The following is a 14264-nucleotide window of genomic DNA, read 5'->3' as shown; positions in this document are numbered from 1 at the left end:
TGCTCTAGCTATCTTCCGGGCTCTCGCTGATCGGTGGGGCCAGTTGTCCCCTGGCCGTACCGACAAGCCGTCGTGGGAGCAGGCCCTCGCCTACTTGTGCTGACGTCAGGGGTGGAGTGGCAACAGTGCTGCGCCGGGCGGAGATCTCCGCTGGTACGGTGCACTGTGGCCACACCCGTCCCTGGATCGGGAGGGGGGGGGGATGGGCTACACTGTAGCCACTCCATGTCTTGTCTTTCTTGATGAGGGCGCATGCTTCGTTGGCGCCACGGGCCGACTGCTAGGGGCCGGCTTCTCTAGAAGACGCCCACTAGGAGTCGGCTTGCCTTGATGCCGGCTTCTGGGACTCGGCCGCCTTCGGGCAGCCGGCTATTCCTCCAGCCGGCCACCAGAAGGCGGCACCTCATCTTGAGGCCTTGAGGGGCGCAACCAGTCCCTATGTCTTGAAAGGCTCTAGGTCTCGGGTTAGCCTACCCGTGGCCCATTACTCCGACAGTAGTCCTCGAAGCTGGTGAGGTGCCACGGCTGAGCAACCGAGGAACCTCAGCAGTTTCTTTCTCCGAGAGCCGAAGTGGAGTTTCGTCCGGCTTCTGCCGAGCCGACTGGCGGGAGTCGGCCTCGTCCAGCCTGACCTATCCAAACTTCGAATGCGGCGGCGGGAACCAAGTGGTGTGCTTGCTAAGTCTCCAGGCTGCCGCCCGTTGTGGGCATGTCACGTGGCGTCGAGCGGCCGGGCCAGTCTGCCAGCCCACGCTCGCGATGGGACGCGCCTGCTGGCGGGGCCCGCCACTACCACGCCTCGGCACGCGAGCGGATCCGCTGCGGCCGAGGTGGGCGGTTGAGGTTCCCGCGGAGTTACTGCGCGCAGTAACTCGCGCGATAAACGTGGGGGGCGTGGGATCGTGGGCGTAGTAAATCCCACGATCACCCCCTCGGCTTCGCAGCCCGAAGGCCTATAAGTAGGGGGAGGGGGGGGGGAGCGGCGGAGCACGCGCGTCCCTCCTCCCCATTCTTTCCTCCTTCTTCTTCCTCTTGCCGTAGCGCCTCCAAGCCACGCTGAGCGCTGCGGTGGTTCGTCTCCGATGAGCTCATCTTCCAACCCCACGCCCCCCATGGCGCGCTCCGGAGCATGGGCCGGCTCCGAGGTTCATGATGACCACATCGACTTCCTCTGCCAGACGCGGCCGCTGCCCAGCAAGGACCACGTGAGGGTCCGCCTCACGCCGAAGAGGGAAATTTTGCCGGCGCCGGAGGAGGGCGAGCGGGTCGTCTTCCGCTCGCACTGCCTGCGCGGCCTCGGCCTGCCGGCGAGCAGCTTCTTCCGATCCTTCCTTGAGTTCTACGGTCTTCAGCCGCACCACCTCACCCCGAACACGGTGGTGCTGCTGTCCGCCTTCGTCACCTTGTGCGAAGGCTTCCTCGGCGTCCTCCCCACCATCGAGCTCTGGGGGAGTTCTTCTACATCAAGCTCGGCACCCTCGTCGCGGGCGTGCTGGCTCAATGCGGCGCGTTTTTCGCGGTGCGGAGGCCGGCGGCCGAAAATCCGTTTCCTCCCATCCCGCTGATCAAGTCGGTGAAGATGTGGCAGCGGTCGTACTTCTACATGAAGAGCGTCTTCCCGGAGGGCGACTGGGTCAACTTGCCGGCTTACGAAGCCGGCCCGCCGGCTGCGAGGCGGCCCAACTGGTCATACAGGGCCAAGACGCTGTCGCCTGCTAGAGCCTCCGCCATCGCGCGGCTCCGAGTGCTGACACAGTCAGAGGGGCTGACTGGGCCAGACTTGCTGTCCGCCTTCGTGGCGCGCCGAGTGCTCCCGCTCCAGAGCCGCCCTCACATGATCTGCCAGATGAGCGGGCATCGGGACCCAAGCCGGCTGTGCACCAAGGAGATGCCTCACGCAGAGGTAGCTCATATGGTGAACTATCTTGCGAACGGCGAGCTCACGGAGGAGTGGCGGTGTGGCAAGGAGCCGTACTCGCGCGCCGATCCCCCGCCTATGGTAAATTATCCTTCTTTTTCTCTATCTTTTTTTTGCTGCCGAGTCCAGCCTGTCTGACTTGACCAATTCGGCCTTTGAACAGAGCCCCCTCCTCGAGCCGGAAGCCGGCGCCGCGGGGCCGGAGCGCCAATTCCTCCCCGACCGAGCGGAGAGCGACATCGACGACCCTGACTTGGGGGCGGCGGCCTTGGAGGACGACGCCGAGGGAAGAGGCGGCAAGGCGGGCGGCTCGAGGCTCGGAGCCAGCCTTGAAGACTGGCCCAACGATGATGCGGGGGAAGTCGCCCCGCGCCACCAGCCAGGGCCCAGCCAACCAGGCGCGAGCTCGTATGCCGCGCTAGATGCCCAAGGTGGCGCAAAGAAACGCAGGGCCGCGCCGAGCTTGTTCGGCAGCCGGCCGAAGAAGCCCAAGGGCTCGGCCGCGGCGACCAAGCGGTACGAGGCGGCCGCAAAGGCCATCCGCTTCGGCAAGGAGGTGAAGAAGCCGCAGCTGGTTTCCGCGTAAGTACCGCCTTTATCTCGTACTTTCTCCTTCCTTGCCGATCTCGTCCGAGTTTCTTTGTTTTGTTTCCCTTGATCTAGGGCTCCGCTTTCTCTTGAGAAGTCGGCCGCCGGCTCCATTGTGGGGTCGGCGGAGACTTCCTCCACCACTCGGCGGATCGATCCGGCCGCCGACCTCCGGGAGGCGACGGAGCGGAACGCGCGAGAAGTGCGCGAGGAACGGGAAGCCGCCCGCCTCGAGAAGGCGGAAGCGGAGAAGGCGGACGCCGCCGCCTTGAAGAAGCTGGCGGAGGCCGAGTGAGCCGATGCGGCGAAGAAGCAGGCCGAGGAGGCCGCGCACGGCCAGTCGGCGATATTCATCACTCCCCTGAACTCCGCGCCGCCACCTCCGGAGTTCATGGCGCAGACTGGGGAGGCCGGCGACGAGCACCCGGTCATGGAGAGGGACGGCGGCGACGTCGTCATGCCGGATGTGATTGTGCCTCCACCGCCGCCGTCCGGGAGCGCGCAAGGCGAGCAGCCGGCGGACCCGCCGGTGCCGCCAACTGGAAACGAGGTGGCGACAGGCCTGACTCTTGAGGTCGGCACACCGACTTGCGAAGGCGGCTTCAGCGCCACGCCCGCTGGAGGTCGGCGCCGCAAGCTTCTTGATCCCGGACACCGAGGCGACCAGCGCCGCGCCCACTGGGTGGGTGCGGGGAGGCGGGACGGGCCCTCTGAACAAGGCGATCCTAGATGTTCAAGCCAAACTCCGCGCCGAGGCCGATGCCATCAAGCACTGCAACAAGACGTTCCTGGCATCGCGAGAGGCCATCCGGGTACGCTTCTTACTTCTTCGTTTCTAACTTTGGTGTTGCTTCGTGGGGGCGCGTCAGCGCACCCACTGGGTGTAGTCCCCGAGTTCCGGGCCGGCTGCTTAGCAGGCGGCTTGGAACTTTAATTAGCAGGCTCTGAGTGCTGATATCCTTGCTGCAAGATTATCATAACCTTCGTGCTGCCGCCTTCAACTCCAAGGTCCAGGAGCTGGATCAACGCGCTGCGGACTTGTCGGAGAGCCGAAGTAAGTCTTCTTCTTTCTCCGTGGGGGCGTGCTGGCGCACCCGCGGGCTATAGTCCCCGAGATCTGGGCCGACTGCTGAGTAGTCGGGCCGGATGTGACGCCCCCGATTCAATCGTACAGTAATCATGCACGCAAATGTGTACGATCAAGATCAGGGACTCACGGGAAGATATCACAACACAACTCTAAAACATAAATAAGTCATACAAGCATCATAATACAAGCCAGGGGCCTCGAGGGCTTGAATACAAGTGCTCGATCATAGACGAGTCAGCGGAAGCAACAATATCTGAGTACAGACATAAGTTAAACAAGTTTGCCTTAAGAAGGCTAGCACAAACTGGGATACAGATCGAACGAGGCGCAGGCCTCCTGCCTGGGATCCTCCTAACTACTCCTGGTCGTCGTCAGCGGGCTGCACGTAGTAGTAGGCACCTCCAGTGTCGTAGGAGTCGTCGTCAATGGTGGCGTCTGGCTCCTGGACTCCAGCATCCGGTTGCGACAATCAGGTAGAAAGGAAAGGGGGAAAAGAGGAAGGAAAGCAACCGTGAGTACTCATCCAAAGTACTCGCAAGCAAGGAACTACACTACATATGCATGGTTATATGTGTAAAGGGCCATATCAGTGGACTGAACTGCAGAATGCCAGAATAAGAGGGGGATAGCTAATCCTATCGAAGACTACGCTTCTGGCAGCCTCCATCTTGCAGCATGTAGAAGAGAGTAGATTGAAGTCCTCCAAGTAGCATCGCATAACATAATCCTACCCGGCGATCCCCTCCTCGTCGCCCTGTTAGAGAGCGATCACCGGGTTGTATCTGGCACTTGGAAGGGTGTATTTTATTAAGTATCCGGTTCTAGTTGTCATAAGGTCAAGGTACAACTCCGGGTCGTCCTTTTACCGAGGGACACGGCTATTCGAATAGATAAACTTCCCTGCAGGGGTGCACCACATAACCCAACACGCTCGATCCCATTTGGCCGGACACACTTTTCTGGGTCATGCCTGGCCGCGGAAGATCAACACGTCGCAGCCCCACCTAGGCACAACAGAGAGGTCAGCACGCTGGTCTAAATCCTATGCGCGCAGGGGTCTGGGCCCATCTCCCATTGCACACATGCACGTTGCGTACGCGGCCGGAAGCAGACCTAGCCTAGTGGCGTTCCAGTCCAATCCGGCGCGCGCCGCTCAGTCGCTGGCGTCACGAAGGCTTCGGCTGATACCACGAGGTCGAGTGCCCATAACTGTTCCCGCGTAGTTGGTTAGTGCGTATAGACCAAATGGCCAGACTCAGATCAAATACCAAGAACTCGTTAAGCGTGTTATTTTGAAGTAACCGCGGACGCCGTCCAGGGCCAGGCCCACCTCTCGCCTAGGTGGTCTCAACCTGCCCTGTCGCTCCGCCACAAAGATCCACTTGCGGGTACTCCTACGAGCCGACCCGACTTTAGTCACCACAGGTGTCATGTATATAGTATATAATTATATAACCGTGATCACCGCCCAAGTGATCACGGCCCGATAGTATAGCACAGCAGACGGACAAGAATGTAGGGCCACTGATGGAAAACTAGCATCCTATACTAAGCATGTAGGATTGCAGGTAAAGGTAACAACATAGTAGCAAGGACAGGCTATGCATCCGGATAGGATTAACGGAAAGCAGTAACATGCTACACTACTCTAATGCAAGCAGTATAGAGAAGAATAGGCGATATCTGGTGATCAAGGGGGGGCTTGCCTGGTTTCTCTGGCAAGAAGGAGGGGTCGTCAACTCCGTAGTCGAACTGGGCAGCATCAGCGTCGGTCTCGTAGTCTACCAGAGAGAAGATGGGGAAGAAACAGTAAATACAATGCAAACATAAGCATGACGATGCGTGACATGACAATGAGCGGTGCTAGGTGTGCCCTAACGCGGCAGTAGGTGGTACCGGCGGAGGGGGGGAACATCCGGGAAAGTATTCCCGATGTTTCGCATTTTTGGACAGATGAAACGGAGGGGGAAAGTTGCGAGTTCAATATGTTAGGGATGTGTGGCGGACGAACGGGCTGCGTATCCGGATTCGTCTCGTCGTTCTGAGCAACTTTCATGTAGAAAGTATTTTCATCCGAGATACGGATTATTTTATATGATTTTCTAAAGATTTAATCATTTTAGGATTTATTTAATTACTTTAATTCAACATTATCCAGAACAGTGTTTGCTGACGACATCATGACGTCAGCAGTCAACAGAGGTGTTGACCAGTCAAACTGACGTGTGGGCCCAGTGGGACCCACCTGTCATACACTGTTAGGTTAATTAGGGTTTAGGTAAACTAATTACTGTTTATTTAAACTAACAGGTTAATTAGATTAATTAAATAGGATTAATTAACTTAATTAATTAATTAAATTTACTAATATTATTATTTATTTATTTTTATTTTTTTAAACGTTCTGGGGCGTGGGCCCCTGTGTCATAGACAGGGGGCTTAGCGGGCGCCGGGTTCGCGAACGGGCGCGGGCGTCAGGAGCGGGCGCTCGCCCGCAGGGAGCGCGGCGGGGCGAGGCCAGTGGCCAGGACGGCCTGCCGGCGGCGGGCACAGCCGCGCGTGGAGGGGGAGTGGCCGTGGCCGAGCCAGACGGGCGTGGCCCCGACGCTCTGGTCGCGGCGGTGGCTGGGACCAGCAGGAAGGCGAGCGGGACATGTGCGGGAGGGGGCCGGAGTGGCCAGAGTGGCGCGGTGCGCGCGGGCGGCGGTAGTGGCCGCGGTGACGAGCGCGAGCGCGCGCGCAGGCGGGGTCACGCGAGGGAGAGAGAGGGAGCGAGGGCGCGCGGAGACGAGCGTGGCGGCGGGGCTCACATTGGGGCATAGGGAACGGGGCAGTGGGTGTCGAGGTGGGGGACGGGGACGACGGCGTCGATGTAGAAGAGGCAGACCGGCGAGGGAGCGCTCCGGTGAGGCCGTCCGACGAGGAGCTAATTCATTTTTGGCACTGCCCGAACATTTTTGTTTCAACTTTTGAAAACTTTGGGTGTTTGTCACTAATTCATTTTTTTTGAATTTGAAATGTTTTAAACTAACACTTGATTAGCTACAGTAACTGAGATGACCTGGCATCATCAGGAGAGTTTTACTGTAGCCTAATTATCCGGGTGTTACACCGGATCTCCCCGGCAACTGTTCTTCTTTCTGTTGATTTTGATGACTCCTTTCTCCGCGGGGGCGCGCTGGCGCACCCGCGGGCTGTAGTCCCCCGTGATTCGGGCTGACTGCTGAGCAGTCGGGCCGGATCTCCCCGGCGACTCTGCCTCTTCTCTGCTAGCTACTGACGCCTTTCCCTTCTTCTTTTCTTCTGCAGAGGCCAACGCCACCTTGCAGCAGCTGCTGGGCGAAGCCAACACCGTGCTGCGTGCTAAGGAGGAGGAATGCGGCAAGCTGGCTGAAGAGCGTGACCACCTGGTCACGCAACTGGTAGAGCAAGCGGAGCTCCTCAAGAAGGCCCAGAAGGAGGCGGAAGACAAGGAGACCGGCCTCCTTGCTGAGTTCGCGACCGAACGCTCCGCCTGGACCGACAGGGAGGCGATGCTGACTTCCAGCTTTCACGAGATCGAAGACATAGTCGATGGTGAGCTTCCCTCTTTTTCCTTCTTTGAGCTGCCGGCTGCTGGTCGAGCCGGCCTCTTGTCTCTAACTTTGGTTTTTTGCTTTCTGTCTTGGCAGACTTCTTCCCTGGTCACTCCAACGCCGCCAATCAAGCCATTGAAGCCGATCGCGAAAGACGGAGGGCGGAAGGCGCACAGGTCGCTGCCGACGCCCCCCGAACCCTTAGCGAACAGCTCCTGAGCATCGAGGCCCGTCTTCGGCCGGCTCACCGGATGCTGCGCCGCCTTCAGCGTGTCGGCGCCCAGGCGATCGCCACCCTGTGGCAAGACATGCCGGCACCGCGCACTCCCAGTCGGATTGCCGACTGGCTGGAGGTGGCGGCCAGCCGTCTTGAAGCCTGGAAGGGCTCCTCGGCCCGGGCTGGAGCGCGCCGGGCCTTGGAATTCGTCAAGGCGTGGTATCCTGGGCTGAGTCTAGCCCAGTTAGCCACGTTTCGGCTGGAGGCTCAGGAGGAGTTGGTGGTCATGGAAGATGATCTTGTCAAGCGTGCGGCGGCAATCGCCGAGTACACCGACACCTGTGTCTTCGTCCCGGAGCGAGTCGAAAACGGTGCCGAGGCGCCACCAGAATGGTTCGGGCTGAACCCGGAGGACGGCGAGGACTCGGCCGAGGTGATCGGCTCCAGCGGCGAGGAAGAAGGCGAGGAGGAGGAGGAAGGCAAAGAGGAGGCACCAGAGGTCGGAGCGGACGGCCAACCTCAGCTCGACCGTGCCTCCAGCACCGAGCCACGCCCAAGCGAGCCGGCTGCCACTGGAAACGACCAAGCGGAGACTGACTAGTCGGCCGCTCAACCAACTGGTGCCACCGACTCCTCCGATCCACCGAACCCGTCTGCCGCTCCCTAAGCCACCAGCTTATCTTTTGCTTTACCTGCTTATCAGTCTCGACGAACTTGTTGATTTGCACAATTCCACCCGCGGGGTCTATCTTTAAACTTCCGTTAAATATCGGTCAAGGGCCTTTGCTATGTAAATATTTTTCCGAGTTCTATCTTTTCTTGCTTGCTGCTCTTTGGCTTTTCCTTTGCCGCCTTCCCTTGGTTGCCGTCTTGCCAACCGAACAGCCGCTCTGTGGGCTGCGGCTGGGTCAAGCACTTAGCTACTTCCGGGGAGGCAAGTACTTAGCCGTTTTAGAACATTTTAGCAAGTTAAGTAGAAGCCGGCCGGCCGGCTGCTCAACAGCCGGTCGCGGAGGCAGGAAGCCGGCCTGAACTATGCACATGCTTTGGGTCCTTAGCCATTTTTCACGTGGGCACTCTTTCTGCCTTTCTCCTACCCACCAGACAGTCGCTCTGCGAGCTGCGGCTTCTAGCAGGAGACGGCTTAAGTGCGAGCACATTACTTGTCCGGCTGCAGGAAGCATTTCATAGTACAAGGCGGCGAGTCCCCGGGTCGACTAGTCGGACCCGTGCCAAGTGGCACGAAGGGAATAACACATTCGTAGGCATAATTTTTATCATATAGATAAAAGAGGGCAGTCCCCGGGCTCTTCTCGGGGGACCCGGAGTCTTCGTACTTTAATACAAAAGGTAGCATGGCACATACTGTATTAACTGTAAAATCTTTGGAGGAGATTTGCATTCCATGGCCGCTCTGTCTCCTTGCCAGAGTCGTCCCTCTTGCGCGCTTGAGGCTTCTGGGCATCGATCAGGTAGTAGGAGTCATTGCCCAACACTTTCTGATGATGAAGGGGCCTTCCCAAGGCGCTGAGAGCTTGTGCTGGCCGGCTGTTCGCTGAATCAGCCGGAGCACAAGGTCTCCCTCTTGGAAAGATCTCGGCTTGACCTTCCGGTTGTAGTATCGGCGCAGGCTCTGCTGGTAGATGCTAGACTGGCTGAGTGCCAACAGCCGGCCCTCTTCCAGCAGATCGACGCCGTCTTGTCGCGCTTCTTCTGCTTCCTCTTCGGTGTACATGGTGACTCGAGGAGAGTCAAATTCTATGTCCGTCGGGATGACGGCTTCGGCACCGTAGACGAGGAAGAAAGGCGTGAAGCCGGTTGATTTGTTCGGAGTTGTGCGCAGGCTCCAGAGGACGGCAGGCAGCTCGTCGAGCCAGCAGCCGACCGAACGCTCCAGAGGCTCGACTAGTCGTGGCTTGATGCCGGACAAAATGAGGCCGTTTGCTCGCTCCACCTAGCCGTTTGACTGCGGATGGGCAACGGACGCTAAGTCCAGTCGGATGCCCTGCGTCGCGCAGAAACGGGCCAAGGCGCCTTTGGCAAAGTTTGTGCCATTGTTGGTGATGATGCTGTGTGGTATGCCATACCGGATGGTGATGTCGGAAACGAAAGTCACAGCAGTCGGACCGTTCAGCTTCTTGATTGGTTTTGCTTCTATCCACTTGGTGAACTTGTCCACTGCGACAAGCAGATGAGTCATGCCACCTCGTGCAGTCTTGAATGGTCCCACCATGTCCAGGCCCCAGAAGGCAAAGGGCCAGGCAATGGGGATGGTCTTGAGTGCAGAAGCCGGCTGATGTGGCTTGGAGCGGAATTTCTGGCACCCTTTGCATTTCTGGACCAAGTCTTTGGCGTCTTCTAAAGCAGTCGGCTAGAAAAAACCATGGCGGAAAGCTTTGGCCACGAGTGCTCTTGAAGCCGCGTGATGACCACACTCGCCTTGATGAATATCTTTGAGGATTGCTTGGCCTTGCTACGGCTCTACGCAGCGCTGGTAAACTCCAGTGACACTGCGCCTCACAAGCTCTCTGTTGACTATGGTGTATGCTGCTGCCCGGCGTTGCACTTGCCGGGCCGAGATCTCATCAGTCGGCAGCTCTTTGTGCACCAGGAAGTTGAGGATGGGCTGGGCCCATGAAGGTGCTGCGATTTCTTCGACTGCTAGGACTGCTACTTGCACGAGGGCGGTTGGGCCGGGAGGTGGCGGGTTGGAGTCAGCTGCCGCTTGCCGAGTTGATGATGTCCCCGGGCCGATTGCTGCAGTCCCCGGGCCGGGTTCTGAAGTCCCCGGGCTGGGTGCGGCTGTTGCAGTCCCCGGGTCGCCTGTCGAATTCCTTGTGCCAGCTGCTGGGGTCCTCAAGTCGGATCCGACTGCCTCAGGAGGAGCCGGCACAAAGATGGAATCCGACTCTGGCGATGGCTTGACAGACGGCTTGAGGAGGCGTTGTAGGGCGACGCCGGTTGGTATTGCTTGACGGGTGGAACCGATTCGTGCCAAGGCATCTGCTTGCTCATTGTCATTCCTTGGCACATGGAGAAACTCGCATCCTTCAAAGTATCCACCGAGTTGTTGTACGAGAAAGCGGTAGCTTGCCATGTTTGCATCCTTGGCGTCCCAGTCGCCCGACGACTGCTGGACCACCAAATCAGAGTCACCATAGCACAGGATTCGGCGAATGCCGAGTTCTTTGGCAAGCCGGAGCCCGTGAATGAGTGCCTCGTATTCAGCGACGTTGTTGGAGGCGGCAAAATGGATTTGCAGCACATATCTGAGCTTGTCGCCTTTGGGAGAGGTGAGGACGATGCCGGCTCCCAAACCGGTGCGCATCTTGGAACCATCAAAATGCATCCGCCAATGGGTGGAGTCGGGCGCTGGCAGCAGGTACTGGGTCTCGGCCCAGTCGATGAGGAAGTCGGTCAGTGCTTGTGACTTGATGGCGGTGCGAGGCTGGTAGTAGATGGTGTAGGGGGCCAAATCAATGGCCCATTTGGCCACTCGGCCTGAAGCGTCTCGGCTTCCAATGATCTCGGCTAGTGGAGCTGTGCAGACCACGGTGATTGGGTGCTCTTGAAAATACGGCTTCAATTTCTTGGTGGCAAAGTGCACGCCGTAGCACATCTTCTGATAGTGGGGGTAGTTTTGCTTGGAGGCTGACAGCACTTCACTCAGGTAATACACCGGTCTCTGGACTGGTAATGCCTTGCCTTCTTCCTTGCGTTCTACCACTATGACTGTGCTGACCACCCGGCTGGTGGCAGCGATGTAGAGGTGTTGGAAATATGCCCTAGAGGCAATAATAAATGGTTATTATTATATTTCTGTGTTCATGATAATAGTCTATTATTCATGCTATAATTGTATTGTCCGGAAATCGTAATACATGTGTGAATACATAGACCACAACCTGTCCCTAGTAAGCCTCTAGTTGACTAGCTCGTTGATCAACAGATAGTCATGGTTTCCTGACTATGGACATAGGATGTCATTGATAACGGGATCACATCATTAGGAGAATGATGTGATGGACAAGACCCAACTTAAGCATAGCATAAAAGATCGTGTAGTTTCGTTTGCTAGAGCTTTTCCAATGTCAAGTATCTTTTCCTTAGACCATGAGATCGTGCAACTCCCGGATACCGTAGGAGTGCTTTGGGTGTGCCACGTCACAACGTAACTGGGTGACTATAAAGGTGCATTACGGGTATCTCCGAAAGTGTCTGTTGGGTTGGCACGGATCGAGACTGGGATTTGTCACTCCGTGTAAACGGAGAGGTATCTCTGGGCCCACTCGGTAATGCATCATCATAATGAGCTCAATGTGACTAAGGCGTTAGTCACGGGATCATGCATTGCGGTACGAGTAAAGAGACTTGCCGGTAACGAGATTGAACAAGGTATTGGGATACCGACGATCGAATCTCGGGCAAGTAACATACCGATTGACAAAGGGAATTGCATACGGATTGATTGAATCCTCGACACCGTGGTTCACCCGATGATATCATCGTGGAACATGTGGGAGCCAACATGGGTATCCAGATCCCGCTGTTGGTTATTGACCGGAGAGGCGTCTCGGTCATGACTGCATGTCTCCCGAACCCGTAGGGTCTACACACTTAAGGTCCGGTGACGCTAGGGTTGTAGAGATATATGTATGCGGAAACCCGAAAGTTGTTCGGAGTCCCGGATGAGATCCCGGACGTCACGAGAGGTTCCGGAATGGTCCGGAGGTGAAGAATTATATATAGGAAGTCCAGTTTTGGCCACCGGGAAAGTTTCGGGGGTTATCGGTATTGTACCGGGACCACCGGAAGGGTCCCGGGGGTCCACCGGGTGGGGCCACCTGTCCCGGAGAGCCCCGTGGGCTGAAAGTGGAGGGGAACCAGCCCCTAATGGGCTGGGGCGCCACTTTGGGCCTCCCCCCCATGCGCCTAGGGTTGGGAACCCTAGGGGGGGGAGTTTCCCCTTGCCTTGGGGGGCAAGGCAACCCCTTTCCCCCTTGGCCGCCGCCCCCCCCTTGGAGATCCCATCTCCAAGGGCTGCGCACCCCCCCTTGGGGGCCTATATAAAGGGGGGGGGAGGGAGGGCAGCATACTACAGCCTTTGGCGCCTCCCTCCTCCCCTGCAACACCTCTCTCTCTCGCGCAGAAGCTCGACGAAGCCCTGCCGGAGAGCCGCTACATCCACCACCACACCGTCGTGCTGTTGGATCTCCATCAACCTCTCCTCCCCCCTTGCTGGATCAAGAAAGGAGGAGACGTCGCTGCACCGTACGTGTGTTGAACGCGGAGGTGCCGTCCGTTCGGCACTCGGTCATCGGTGATTTGGATCACGGCGAGTACGACTCCGTCATCCACGTTCATTGGAACGCTTCCGCTCGCGATCTACAAGGGTATGTAGATCCACTCCTTTCCCCTCGTTGCTAGTAGACTCCATAGATGCATCTTGGTGAGCGTAGGAAAATTTTAAATTATGCTGCGATTCCCAACAGTGGCATCATGAGCCAGGCCTATGCGTAGTTACTATGCACGAGTAGAACACAAAGAAGTTGTGGGCGTTGATGTTGCCAATTCTTCTTGCCACTACTAGTCGTTTCTTGTTTCGGCGGCATTGTAGGATGAAGCGGCCCGGACCGACCTTACACGTACGCTTACGTGAGACAGGTTCCACCGACTGACATGCACTAGTTGCATAAGGTGGCTAGCGGGTGTCTGTCTCTCCTACTTTAGTCGGAACGGATTCGATGAAAAGGGTCCTTATGAAGGGTAAATAGAAATTGGCAAATCACGTTGTGGTCATACGTAGGTAAGAAATCGTTCTTGCTAGAAACCTACAAACCACGTAAAAACTTGCAACAACAATTAGAGGACGTCTAACTTGTTTTTGCAGCAAGTGATATATGTGATATGATATGGCCAGAAGATGTGATGAATGATATATGTGATGTATGAGATTGATCATATTCTTGTAATAGGAATCACGACTTGCATGTCGATGAGTATGACAACCGGCAGGAGCCATAGGAGTTGTCTTTATTATTTTGCATGACCTGCGTGTCATTTAAATAACGCCATGTAATTTACTTTACTTTGTTGCTAAACGGTTAGCCATAGAAGTAGAAGTAATCGTTGGTGTGACAACTTCATGAAGACACAATGATGGAGATCATGGTGTCATGCCGGTGACGAAGATGATCATGGTGCCCCGAAGATGGAGATCAAAGGAGCATGATGATATTGGCCATATCATGTCACTATTCGATTGCATGTGATGTTTATCGTGTTTTTGCATCTTATTTGCTTAGAACGACGGTAGCAAGTAGGATGATCCCTTCTAATAATTTCAAGAAAGTGTTCACCCTAACTGTGCACCGTTGCGAAGGTTCGTCGTTTCGAAGCACCACGTGATGATCGGGTGTGATAGATTCTTACGTTCGCATACAACGGGTGTTGACGAGCCTAGCATGTACAGACATGGCCTCGGAACACACGCAATACACTTAGGTTGACTTGACGAGCCTAGCATGTACAGACATGGCCTCGGAACACGGAGGACCGAAAGGTCGAGCATGAGTCGTATAGAAGATACGATCAACATGGAGATGTTCACCGATCTTGACTAGTCCGTCTCACGTGATGATCGGACACGGCCTAGTTGAGTTCGGATCATGATTCACTTAGATAACTCGAGGGATGTCTATCTGAGTGGGAGTTCATTAAATAATTTGATTATATGAACTTAATTATCATGAACTTAGTCTAAAAATCTTTACACTATGTATTGTAGATCAAATGGCCCACGTTGTCCTCAATTTCAACGCGTTCCTAGAGAAAACCAAGCTGAAAGATGATGGCAGCAACTATACGGACTGGGTC

Source organism: Aegilops tauschii, chromosome 6, assembly GCF_002575655.3.
Source record: "Aegilops tauschii subsp. strangulata cultivar AL8/78 chromosome 6, Aet v6.0, whole genome shotgun sequence".
Lineage (NCBI taxonomy): Eukaryota > Viridiplantae > Streptophyta > Magnoliopsida > Poales > Poaceae > Aegilops > Aegilops tauschii.
This window is presented reverse-complemented; position numbering follows the sequence as displayed.